A 13,169-nucleotide genomic window follows, 5' to 3' on the forward strand; every position below is an offset into this window, starting at 1 on the left:
AGAGTCTCAAGTGAGTGCTTGCCTTCGTACCGAATACCGGACATACACTGACGAAATATTAAATAATATGCTTGTTACTGAATTCGACATGAAACTGCTGATACAGCGATTTATGGGAAGATGATACGACTGACTGCTTTCGTCTCTAACAACATTTTTCGTCATTAGTTAGATTCCACAAGAGGAATCTGAGTGGATTACACGAGGAACTGTTTTCTTTGTGTTAAATCCATTTAGAACATGCTGTTTACGTAATATGTCTAATTTACTTGTGTTGCATCTTGAAAAACTATAAATAAATTATTACACCTAATTTATTTTTCCCTAAACACTAGAAATAAAAGTAATTGTTGAGATTCCAATATCGAAAAAAACTACTTCCATTGAGTCACGTCTCATACATAATAATTAAAGTCTTCTATAAAAAGAATACATACAAGCGCTGAAATAAGATGAAAGCGATGATATACTTTTCCCGCTGTTTTATGAGTAATCCATTTGTCAATGATCTCATAAAACTCTTTCGATATCGTTATCTTTTGACTTTTATAGTTTTACACTATTACTGATGAAAATGGGTCTGATAAATACTTTGTTATTCCCCTTAAACAACGAAGATGTATCATTAACAAGAAAATCACAATGAGGAAGTAATAATTTGAATATTATGTCCATTACACAATTAGTTTTTGTGTAGTCGAGTTCTACAAATTCCATTATTCTATGATCGCGGTTGATATATAAGTATTTCATTTACAATAATTTCATGCAGTGACTGAAAATATAAGCAGTTTCAAAATGTATACAGGTGGAAGATTTCACTGCCGATGCCCATCGACAAGCTTATAAAGGCTGGGTGGTCCTGCCCCATCAACTTCCCTCTATTGTCGTTAACTACCGCGTCCGCAGAGTGACCGAGTGCGTTCAAACTTCTGTTGTCTGGCAGCGAGTATATCTCTCCAAACACGGACGATGAGTAGGCCCTCTTACTTCCTGTTGAAATAATTCCCATGCTTCATTGTACCCACAGCTTCTCGATAGAGACAAGAATGGTACTGCCATCCAGAAGAAGTAGGTTTCTCACATTCCACGTTGTGTTAATGCTTCGTTTGATGGTACCGGTATAAACATTCCTGTAAGAACAGGAAATGCGGAGCACGCATTCGTTGCATAGTCTCTAGGCTCTCTAGATGAGTGTAACTGCTTGGATAATTTCTACCTGGTTTCCTCGATCATGAGATGACATTTGAGAAAGCCATGGTTCTGGATACTACCCGTCAGGATCATTCTCGCCTCTACAGTGAATCTGTGGAAATAGTGAAGCATGTCAGCAGTTTAAACAGGAAAAAAGAAGGCCTACAGACTAACAGACTTCCGGGACCGTCGTTTCCCGCCATTCGATAGAAGTCTGATCGCACTTGGACACACTGCCCAGGTCTAGTGACAACAATATCAGAGAGCCGAAATTTGATGGTGACGCAGCAACCTAGCTTTCATATTCACACAAGCCGTACTTATTTAGTCTTGACAAGGGCTACCGCACTGTATCTGGAACGTCGACAGATTTAAAATATGCACACGACCGAATAATCCGAGAAAAATTCTAAGCTTGTCGAGTGACCAGATTCATCAGCCACAAATTTACAATAGAGTGATATAATATTTTCCAGATCAGAAATATTTTTAAACAAGATCGTTTTCAGATAACGTGTTGAACAAAACCACATTATTAACTTCAAATATTTGAATTATTGGTGTAAGATGAACGAATATATTTTGGAATGTACAGCTAAGTGTCATTTGGGTATCATATAAGAATAATCCCTTAGACCTTTAGCTGAGTTGTAAATGGATCGGAAGGAATGTTTCCACTTTAAGTAGGACCATAGCTTACACTCATGAACTCTTTACTCACACCTTTCTCATGGGAATTCTGATATTTCAGGTGAAATTGTATAATTTTAGCTACATCGATTGTAAGGACTCATTAGTACAGTAGCATGTTCTTCTGGAAAGATTTTTTGTTTTCGTACTCAGGTGTGATATACACTTAGTAGAGCAAAACGTCAGGAGAAGCGAAAACCGAATTAACTTTCATTCCACTGCACTCATGAGATATGTTATACGAAACCATTAGTCGCTATGGGTATTCAATGATTCAAAAAGACCGTTCGCTTAGGAAATAATGGTGAGGGTAAAAGATGAAGCGAAAATAAACAAGTATTAAAACTTCCCGAATTTACACGTTACGATATCTGTATTCATTCTTGATTAAACTAACCCACTATTACTGGCATAAGAATGGAAAATGACTGACGTACATTCATAAATCTATATGAAGCATTGATTCACCAAATGCTTGTCTGTGTTAGTTAGATATATAGGGCTATGTTCAATGTGACTGTCATTCAAAGTAAGAACTTTTATTTTTGGGACAGCTTATACCGACTATATGTTTGTAAGGACTATAGAGAATTGGCCCTGTTGAAACAAGAACAGTTTGTGTGGTTATACTCATGTGATACTGTATAAACTAACTCTGTTGGTATAAATGCTCCTTTTTTACTCTAATATCCTGTGTATGACATTGTTTCTTCACCTTTTGTCTCAAATAGATATTTTGTAAGAAAAACATCAATAGTTGTGAAAACTTAAACTAATTCACTTCCGTATATCTCTATTGACCACTCGTGAAACAAGTAAAAGAGGATATTGTACCTATGCTATTTATTTTCAATGGATTACAAGTTATTCAATGGACAGAAATGTATTCTTAATACCAGTATAATTACACTAAAAATGTACATACTTATTGAAGAAAAGTGTGAAAGCGATTTAGTTTGTTCAAAACTGTTCATTAAACCTTCAACCGATCCACAAAGTGAATTATAAAAAGAGTTATGCTTTTACGTGTCATATGGGGTTTATAACTTAGTGTGTGTTGTATACAATTTTTACCACAGCATACGTTCAGTTTCACTACCTTAAAACTGCTTAACGTAACGTTCTTCTCCCTTACTACCAAGTGGACACGTCTTGAAACTAAAAGACGAACATTATTGAGTTATATAGAGCTTTACTCCATCCGCCGATAAAATATTTTTGTTAAATACCTCATTCCGCATAACATGGATAGCTTGTATTATTCTGTATTAACATATTGCTTCATCAGCAGTGTTTGATTACAGATCAAAAAGTTGAAGTATATAATGTAATCACAATTAAAATGTAGAGCCAAATAAGACAACTCTTCTTCCCAGATACAGTTCCTTCAAATTAAAATTGATAGCGATATTTCCCAAGCAAGGGGAATTCCTGATGTATCCACTCATTCTACATCATGTTTAAAATGTTGAGAATAGAGAGATATGGAACATTAGTTCAGGAAATTTGAGTTATTTTCTCAGCTTTTAATCTGGGCATAGGTTCAGATGAATAATTGCACGTACGAGTTTGGTCTAGTATTTTGGTATATACCAGAATTAAATCAAAGTATTTACTCATATTTTCAGAAATGCTGTGTAGCTAGGTTATATTTCAGGTATTTTTAATGTGGAGAAGAATGTTATGTACATGTAAGGCAAATGTATATTTTTTGTACCACTCGTCAATATCAAGAATTATTCTACGGAAGGCAAAAATATTAAGAGATTATAAAACCCTGTACACCACAGAATGTATCAAACGTTTTATTCACCTTGATATTTACTTTTTATGAATACTACACCACTGTTATGAAGAAAAGGAAGAAGTTCTATATGTACATTCAAGAATTATGCCTAGTTATTGTGTAAATCTAGCATATGTATATCAACTGTGAAATTGATTTTGTTTGATCTTTGTACGTACAATGAAAACGTTCAGTACAGAGTATATTGTGTATGTTGACTATTGTTATCTTAATGCTTCTTTCTTCCTGATCAAAATTTCCAGTCATTCATTAATCATCTGTCGCCATTTTCTCACGGTTAATAAATATTTTTATCATTTATGTCCGCTTAAAACCGTCGATGGTTTTCTTCATTACGTTATAGAGACCTGCCTTAAAAATAAAGTGTATTTTCCATTCCTGTTATTTTAATGTGATTACATTCATCAGAATGTAACATCGGTGCTTATAATTCCCAAGAGCAGAGTAATATGTTTTCTTTACATCAATTAGTTTGAGATTTCGGATGGTGGTTTCCTGTAGTTAGAAAAGCAAGGAATGAAGCAAGAGAAATTAATTATATGTATTTACCTTGTAAATTACGATATTGAATGTTAACGCATCCTTGCCAACGCAGTAATTTCTGCATTCAAAAGTAAAATTAGCAGCATTCGGTACTTTCTCTCGCCATATTTTTTCAAACAGATTTCTCCATTTCCTTCTATTTTTAGTTATGACGTTTTTTACCCTTATACTGTGCAGATGAATGTTTCTTAATTGTTAATCCGTACCAAAGTACGAAATCTGAAAAAATGTTCTTTTGGTGATCGATTGTCATAATAACCAATGCCCTAGACAAAATTTCATCAGAGATTAATCAAATAAAAATTCAACCAGGAGATTACATATTGTACACTGTTCTGAATTTTCTTCTGCCCAGAAGAAAGCTTACAGATCCTAAATTTCTACTTTTGATGGCTCAAAATTATATAGAAAATCCTACTCATGCCTAAAAATCCGTCAGATTGTGTTATACATCGTCCTTAAAATGTCAACTAGGAAAATATTATCATTATCTTTCCTTTCAGTGGACGCATATTTCAATCTATATTAATACTAACTGAGAGATGAATCATCAATCTTAATATGTGTGCTTCTTTAATGAAAAGTGTGAGCTCGCCAGTTGCAATTTGTATACTCCATGTGCAGCCAAATTTCAAATCTTTTAAATGGAATTGATAAGTAATGTGAATATAAAAATGTTTATATTGTATTTAAAATTATTGTGTTTTATTCCCTGTTCCCTTCATTTCACAGAATCCCATCGCCGACTACTTATTTATTATTTTGCATCTGCCTATGTGCAGTTCAGACAGATTGTGATATTTAGGTTTTCTCTTGTCTCCTGTGCTGAAACTTGCTCTTATTTAGGTCAAAATGTTTGGTCATTTTAACTTCAAATTCAAACACTGCTGTAGCACATTGGTGTGTTCAAGATAGCCTGATGAATTATCCAGTCCTGGTCGTTGGCAAACAGATTTAGAGTTTCCAGCCACACCAAAGAATCGCTTATTAGGTGTCGTGAGTCGGAGTCACATGAGTTTAGATGGCCATGCACTAAGTGCACCTCTACTTCCAAGAAATGGTCCACATTTACAAGGAATCATGGCAACAAGTGATGCCTCACTTCGAAATTTTCACGGCAATCAATGTTTTAACTTGAACGTGGCCCTTCCAGAGCCTGGTTATAAGAAACCTAATGCCTGTTGCTCACGGTAAAATTTTCTGTCAAATTTATTGTACAATAATTTAATTTCATAAAATTCCTGTTAATCACGGTCAAATTCAAGTTTTATAAAACCTTTGATAAAAGTTTTCATAAAATAGGACATGTAAAATTAATTTTACGAAACGAACCAATCAGCGAAGCTGACATCACGATGATGCTGGCGTTACGTCGTGAGAAGGTTGTGAAGTTCGATTGTAAACAAACACTTCTTTCTAAAATGGCAGGATCCGGGTGGACTAAAGAAGCTGTTAGTGTTTTACTGGTCGAATACCAGAAATATCCTTGTTTGTACGAAGTTGGAACGCCACTTTATCACAACAGAAATGCAAGAAGAGAGGCAGAAAACACAATTGCCGAATTGCAATATGAATGCGGTCTTCTATCCTCAACTAATTTTCGGTCAAGGACAGCAATCCTCCACCTTCTTTTCTTCTTTTGATCCAATCCCGAGTCCAGCATTTCCTGGCATTTCTTTTATTCCATTTTACCATTGTACAACATATAATTGCAGCTAAAGCAGAAAGTTTTGCTTTGTTTGTTGGAGCCATACTCTCAAATACACTGTAAGTTGAACAGCTGATTCTTGGTTTAAAAGTTTATCGATAGATGGCAGCACAGACAACCATTAGTTCAGAAGTGAGTTCATAGATGGCCATCCTGATGCTTCCATGGATTTTATAAAATAATTTTACCGTGAGCAACACAACTTGTTTTCACCAAATTTTTATAAAATTAATTGTACAACAAATTTAACGGAACATTTTACCGTGAGCAATGACCATAAGCCAATGATAGAAATCGAATGTGTGAATTTAAATTCCAGAGTGTATTTAAAGAACATTCAAGACATAGTGACTCCGAACTCCATGATGCCATGATCATTTTAGACATTAGGTAAGTACTGAGGTGTATCTTAATTAAGACCACAATAACAACTTCCCAATCCTACTTACAAAAGAACCGTGCGAGTTGGCCGTGCGGTTAGGGGCGCGCAGCTGTGAGCTTGGATCCGGGAGATAGTGGGTTCGAACACCACTGTCAGCAGCCCTGAAGATGGTTTTCCGTGGTTTCCCATTTTACACCAGGAAAATGCTGCGGCTATAATTTAATAAAGGCCACAGCCGCTACCTTCCCATTCCTAGGCCTTTCCTATCCCATCGTCGCCATAATACCTATCTGTGTCGGTGCGACGTAAAACAAATAGCAATAAAAACTTGCATAAGGCTTCTGGCAGATGATGTTACACTGTTTAGAGTAGTAAATATATTTCAGATTTGTGAGCGATTGCAAAAAGACCTCGACAATGTTTTGAGATGGACAGCAAACGAGATAAAATGCCAGATTTTAACTTTTACCAAGAAGAGAATTCATCTCTGTTTTAAATACTGTCTTGATTTGGTTAAAACATCTGACGGGGATTACTGCAAGTACATAAGTGTTAATATAAGCAAAGAACTTCATTGGGTTAATTGCATTAGGAATAATGTAAACAAAGGTTACAGACCACTTCATATGGGCACGAAGGTACTCACCTCTGGTAAAACTCCAAATAGAGTATGGTTCCAGTGTATTGGACCCATACTAGGACACTTGTTCCGATAACTAGAAAAGATCTCAAAGAACGCAGCAAGATACGCTCTGCATTGTTTCCGACAAAAGATTACTGTTACGAAAATGTTGAAAATTTATCGCCTGACATACATGGGCGTAAAGAGTATGATTGTTCGACTAAGCAGGATGTTCAGTGGTGTTAGTGGGGAAATGGCGTGAAATGACATTAGTAGACTAATAAGCTTCAGTGTAGCTTTTAAAAATTCGAAAGATATGGATATAAAATTGGAATTCAAGAAGACAAATTGTGGCAAATATTCACTTATAGAATATAAATTAGGGTATGGAAGAAATTAGCAAGAGAAATACTGCATAGATTTTTGAATTCTTTGAATCATCCGAGAAAAGACTTGGTAAACAATTGGTAGAGAATCTGCCCCCTGGCTGACAGTCCTAAACGATGATCAAAGATAAATGATGTATTTATTTATTTTATGTATTCGATACTTATTTTCCCATATCAGCATCGACGAAAACTAGTTTGGGTGGATTATTGAGACGAAAAAGCCAAAATTAGTGGCATCCTGCGATTTTTTTTATTTTTTTTTGCTAGTTGCTTTACGTCGCACCGACACAGATTGGTCTTATGGCGACGATGGGATAGGAAAGGCCTAGGAGTTGGAAGGAAGCGGCCGTGGCCTTATTTAAGGTACAGCCCCAACATTTGCCTTGTGTGAAAATGGGAAACAACGGAAAACGACCTTCAGGGCTGCCGACAGTGGGATTCGAATCCACTATCTCCCGGATGTATGCTCACAGCCGAGTGCCCCTGACCGCACGCCCAACTCGCCCGGTCCTGCGAATTCAACCGCTTTCCATACATACATACATACATACATACATACATATTCTTTATAGTCTGCTATGTATTTCAGTATTCCGTCTGTAAGCATCTGTGGATTTACTGAAGGACCCCACAATCCTGTATTTGTAACTAGCTCCTTAGTCTCGTTTAGTTCCATACCTCTCATTTTTAAATCATAATAATCTGAGCCTAACCATCGTCATCTCGGTTTCCCTCTAATTCTATTACCCCCCATGACCGAGTCTGTTATTCTCCCACAGTAAACTATCCACCTCCCTTCGCCTCACATGACTCCACCACTTAAGCCGATTTATGCTTACCCCTTCATACATAACTTGGCTTTGATCTCCATATTCCAATTAACCTCCTGTTGATATCCTACCTGTTTGTACTAGCGAACATTCTCGATACTTCTACGAAGGTTATGCCGAAAGTTTTTAGCAGCGTGAAAACCGTAATTCTGAGGACAATGGGATCATTTTCATTTTGTGACATTGAAGGGACCTGAAATATTGGGTTAAGAGCAGCGCAGACCATCGTTCACGATTATTTAGGCCTTACCAAGAGATGTGCCCGTTGGGTGCCACATTCCCCGACAGAAAGCCAAAAGGAGGAGAGAGTGGACTGGTGTCATTTCATGCTAGAAAAATTCAGTGGAGGGCAGTCCAAAGACACCTACAATATCGTGATAGGTGCTGAAACATGGGTCTACCATTATGACCCTGAAACGAAGAGACAGTCTTCTGTGTGGTGCTTTCCAGGTGAGGAACCACCCACAAAAGTTCGACGAAGTCGGAGCTCCGGAAAGAAGATGGTGGCAACTTTTTTTTCACGAAAATGGGGCATTCTACCTCTGTGACCTTGGACACACGCCGTACAGTCAATGGTGAATGGTATGTGAATGATTGTCTTCCCAAAGTCCCTTGGAGGTCACAGCACCCAAAGTCCAAGTGTGGGCACCTTCTGCTGCATCACGACAATGCATCTGCACACAGGGCTGCCAGAGCAATGAACTTTCTGGAAACGGAAAATGTGCGAGTGTTACCTAATCCCCCATATTCACCTGACCTGGCCCCATGTGACTTCTTTATGTTCCCTAAGACCAAGGAGAAGTACGTGGGAAGCGGTTTTCGTCAGATGAAGAGGCCATTGCAACGTACGAGAGTGCACTAAGTGAGATCCCGAAAGAAGTTTAGACTGAAACGTTTTCTTCTAAGTGGTTTCAGAGAATGGAAGAACGTAAAAGTGCTAATGGAGAGTATTTTGAAATGTTGCAATTGTTGTTTCGCAAATAAGTTTTTTCTCACACTCTGCTAAAATCTTTTTGCATACCCCTCGTATGTCTGCTACTTCTAACTTTAAGGTATTCTGAGTCCATATAGCTTTCACTTTGGTACAACAATGTTGATCTGAATACAGACCGATGTAAATACAGTTTCGATTGGGAGCTGACTTCATTGTCACAGAATACTTATGATCGCCACTGCAGGCTGTATTCACCTTGATTCAGTCTCTCTTTCTCTATTACCATCCCGGAAAAATACATATCCTAAATACTTGAAATGATCTAGCTATTCCAGTTTTGTATTCCCAATCTGCAGTCTGCTTCCCTACTGCTATCATTTTTGTCTTGGAAATACTAATTGTTATATCATACTCACTGCATCTACTTTCAAATTCCGATATTAGATTGCAGGCTTTCAGCACAGTATGCCAATTAAGACCAAGCCTTAGGAATACGCCAAACTGCTAAGCATATTTTCACCTAACTGAATCTCTAACAAACCAACTAACTCACTCACAACAAGTGGCACGACAGGCCTCTTAGAGGGTAACACTCTCTCTCAACCCAGGGAGATTTGAAGGTGAGAGGGAAGGTGGTCGTGGCCTACACTAGAAACTGTCCTGGCTTTCGCCATAGTGCAGGAGAATCGAAAACCAAGGTAAACTATTCCCAGGAAATTCTACGGTGGGAGCCGGATCCTTTCCGTCTCCCGAATACGGAGGCGTAGAGCCACGGCCACTCGTCCTCTGCTCGGTTGGTCGGAGTGCAGAGCTGTCCGACCATGGAGCATCCGTGGCCACTTGAAGGCCGAGACCCATCTGCTTCCACCGACCCTGAATCCCTCTCTCTATGTATCTATCGCTCTACACAAGTTTCCATCCATCCCTGAAGGGAACGGCGGGCCTCCTGTACGGTAACACCGTCTCTCAGGCCAGGAGATTTGTTACTGTGAAGGTGATTCTCGGAGAAGGTGAGGGGTTTGGCGGCCCTGGCTTGTCCTAGGAACTCGGTTGACCGGTCGGAGTGCAGAGCTGTCGGATCACGGAAAAGCCGTGGCCGCTTGTGGGCCGAGACCCACTCTGCATACGCCGACCCCCTATTCCGCTACTATACTTGGTCATTTATTTTAGCAGATAATTAAATTTAATTTCGTGTGGCTATTTCTAGCCGAGTGCAGCCCTTGTAAGGCAGACCCTCCGATGGGGGTGGGCGGCATCTGCTATGTGTAGGTAACTGCGTGTTACTGTGGTGGAGGATAGTGTTATGTGTGGTGTGTGAGTTGCAGGGATGTTGGGGACAGCACGAACACCCAGCCCCCGAGCCGCTGGAAGTAACCAATGAAGGTTAAAATCCCCGACCCGGCCGGGAATCGAACCCGGGACCCTCTGAACCGAAGGCCAGTACGCTGACCATTCAGCCAACGAGTCGGACTTTTAGCAGATGATCCATGTAAACTATGAACATCAAAGGTGAAATATTACAGGTGGGGCGTGGCATCTACGTCGACGGTGGTACCGCCATTAATATACAGAGGAAAAAAAAGCAATTTAGGTACAATATTTATTTTAAGCCTATAGCCGAATTTGTATTGTAAATCCACAAGATTCCCGTAACACATGTGAGGTAAGTTATGGTTGCCATCTAGCGCCGAAGGATTGAACTGATACTCGTACATAGTACACACACAAAACATCTTCAATGTTTCCGATTTACGCCATTTGTTGCCTACAGCGCTTCAACGGCAAACCTGTCCAGGCTGGGTAGCAGTGACCTTCAGTGCCATAGGTAGAGTTTGTCGCTCTTGGTGTCGTGCATTATTTACCGGTTGGACACAAAGCAAACGGAGTTTTTCTTCCTTCCCCTACACTCCCCGAGCATGGATTCTGAACTGATAGCTGAATTATTCTCCTATGACTGCGACAATGTTATAGAGAGTATTTTAAACCTTTCCTTAGGATTATGTATACAGTGATAAATGTAATAATATTTCAAATGGCACGACACCTCCTGGATTGAGAGATTTGAAGACTAAATCACAAGGAGGTTTCGAAATATATTATAGACGTAAATGTAATTGTTACGTATTTTATCAAGATTGTTTTGAAGGGAGGCCATATTTACTTTTTCAAATGAAAGAAAAGAACACCTGGACCACATACGATATCACGGATATGGAGAGTCTCCGTGTTCTATGCACGTTGGGTGAAAATTTTGAAAATCATGTTTCATCCATTATTTCTCTAGCTTGTTTTGCCAAACGAGAAGAGACTTATTAGAATAGGTTGACTGCTCTCTATGTATTATCAGTTGAAATAAATTGCTTCGACAACTGCAGAAACACCATTCATTTGAAGACACAGTATTGACATGTTGTTGGAAAAGTTTCGACAAACCGAATTAAAGTACAAGTAGCCGCAACACAACTTCTGGTGGATCTTCAATTGCATTATATTCAGGTAATACTTTCCACTTTTGTTCCTCCTCCTTTTTACGATGAGGCCTGCTAAAGACCCACGTGACAATTTATATTCATCCTTCCTTGTGTTTTCCTCTACCATACTTTCTCGTATTCTTTCACCATTGCACTGTGCTGTATTCTTCTCTCCTCAGACCACATTGGACTGGGTTTCCTTTTCACTCTTCCATTCTTAAAACTTTCTTTATAACAATATCTCCTTCTATAACTTTCCCTTCTCTTATTTCTTTCTAAATCTTTGTTGACCTCTGTATCCATCCAGTTGTTGTCTTTTTTTTTTTTTTAGGTACTTGAATATCTGTCTTGTCAATCTGTTAACATCCATTCTGTAGTTATGTCTAAAACTAGCAATCTCTTTTTCCTTATTGTTTCTGTTTTTCTTATTATCCATTGTTCTGTTGTTTTCATTGGTTCTACGATTTTTCTCTTGATTCACATTCCTAGTACTTACAGTTTATCTCTACTATGGTTCAAAACTGGACATTCAATTTGTAAGGACATTCTGGGTTCATCACTGTAATGTAGTGTCTTATTGTAAGATTTTTAGATAAGCACTTTTTGTTGTAAATGTTCTTTGTGATGCCATACGCTATTACTATTACTATTCTTATAAATCTATACATTGTTTATTGTATTTGAAAAAAGTTCCTCGTAAAAATTTAGTAGAACGGTCGAAGGAATTTTCTTCCTCTTTTTGACCGTATTATTTTCGAACCAGCAACACCCAGGAAACTCCCACGCAATGCCACTGTGTTAACGCCTTGTCTAACCCCTGCAAGTACCTTGAACCAAGAACTCACTCTACCATGCATTCTCACCGCAGCCCATTTGACAACATAAATGCCTTTGTATTTAATAACCTATCATTAATCCCATAATCCTTGAGTACGTCTAACATCTTTTCCCTCGGAACTCCGGCATATGCCCTCTCTAGATATGCGAAACGCAAACTTAAGTGTGTATTCCTCTCGTAGATTTTTTTCAAATATCTGGTCTGGCACATACTGAGAATCTGATCACGACAGCCGCTCTCTGGTCTGAAACCTTATTGGTTTTCATCCAGCTCTAAACCATTGATCACATCCTCCCTCACAATCTGTCAGTCAAAACCTTGCCTGGTATGCTTATTAATGAAATACCTCGAAATTTGTTGCTATCCTTCTTCTCCCCCTGCTTACAGATAGGTGATATTGCTGCTATCGTCCAATCAGAAGTGTTACGAATAGGTTACAATATTTGGGCTGGCAGTGTTTTGATATAAGGTTAATAGGTGCTCGACTAACCACTATGTTCACAATCGTCAATGTAGGGAGGGCTTGGAATGGCAATAGCAGGCGGATAAGCTTTAATAGAGTTTTTAAAATTAGGAAAGGTCATTATATGAATTAGAAGTTGGAATTCATAAACTGTGGCAAAATTTGATCGTAGGAAGAGGAATTAGGCATTGGAACATCTACCAAGAAAGATGTTTGATACATGTTCAACCTCCTTGATACCATTTTTAAAAAACGTAGGTAATCTTATGGTAGGGAATCTGCCATATGGGCGACTATT

The sequence above is a fragment of the Anabrus simplex genome, chromosome 7 (assembly GCF_040414725.1).
Source record: "Anabrus simplex isolate iqAnaSimp1 chromosome 7, ASM4041472v1, whole genome shotgun sequence".
NCBI lineage: Eukaryota > Metazoa > Arthropoda > Insecta > Orthoptera > Tettigoniidae > Anabrus > Anabrus simplex.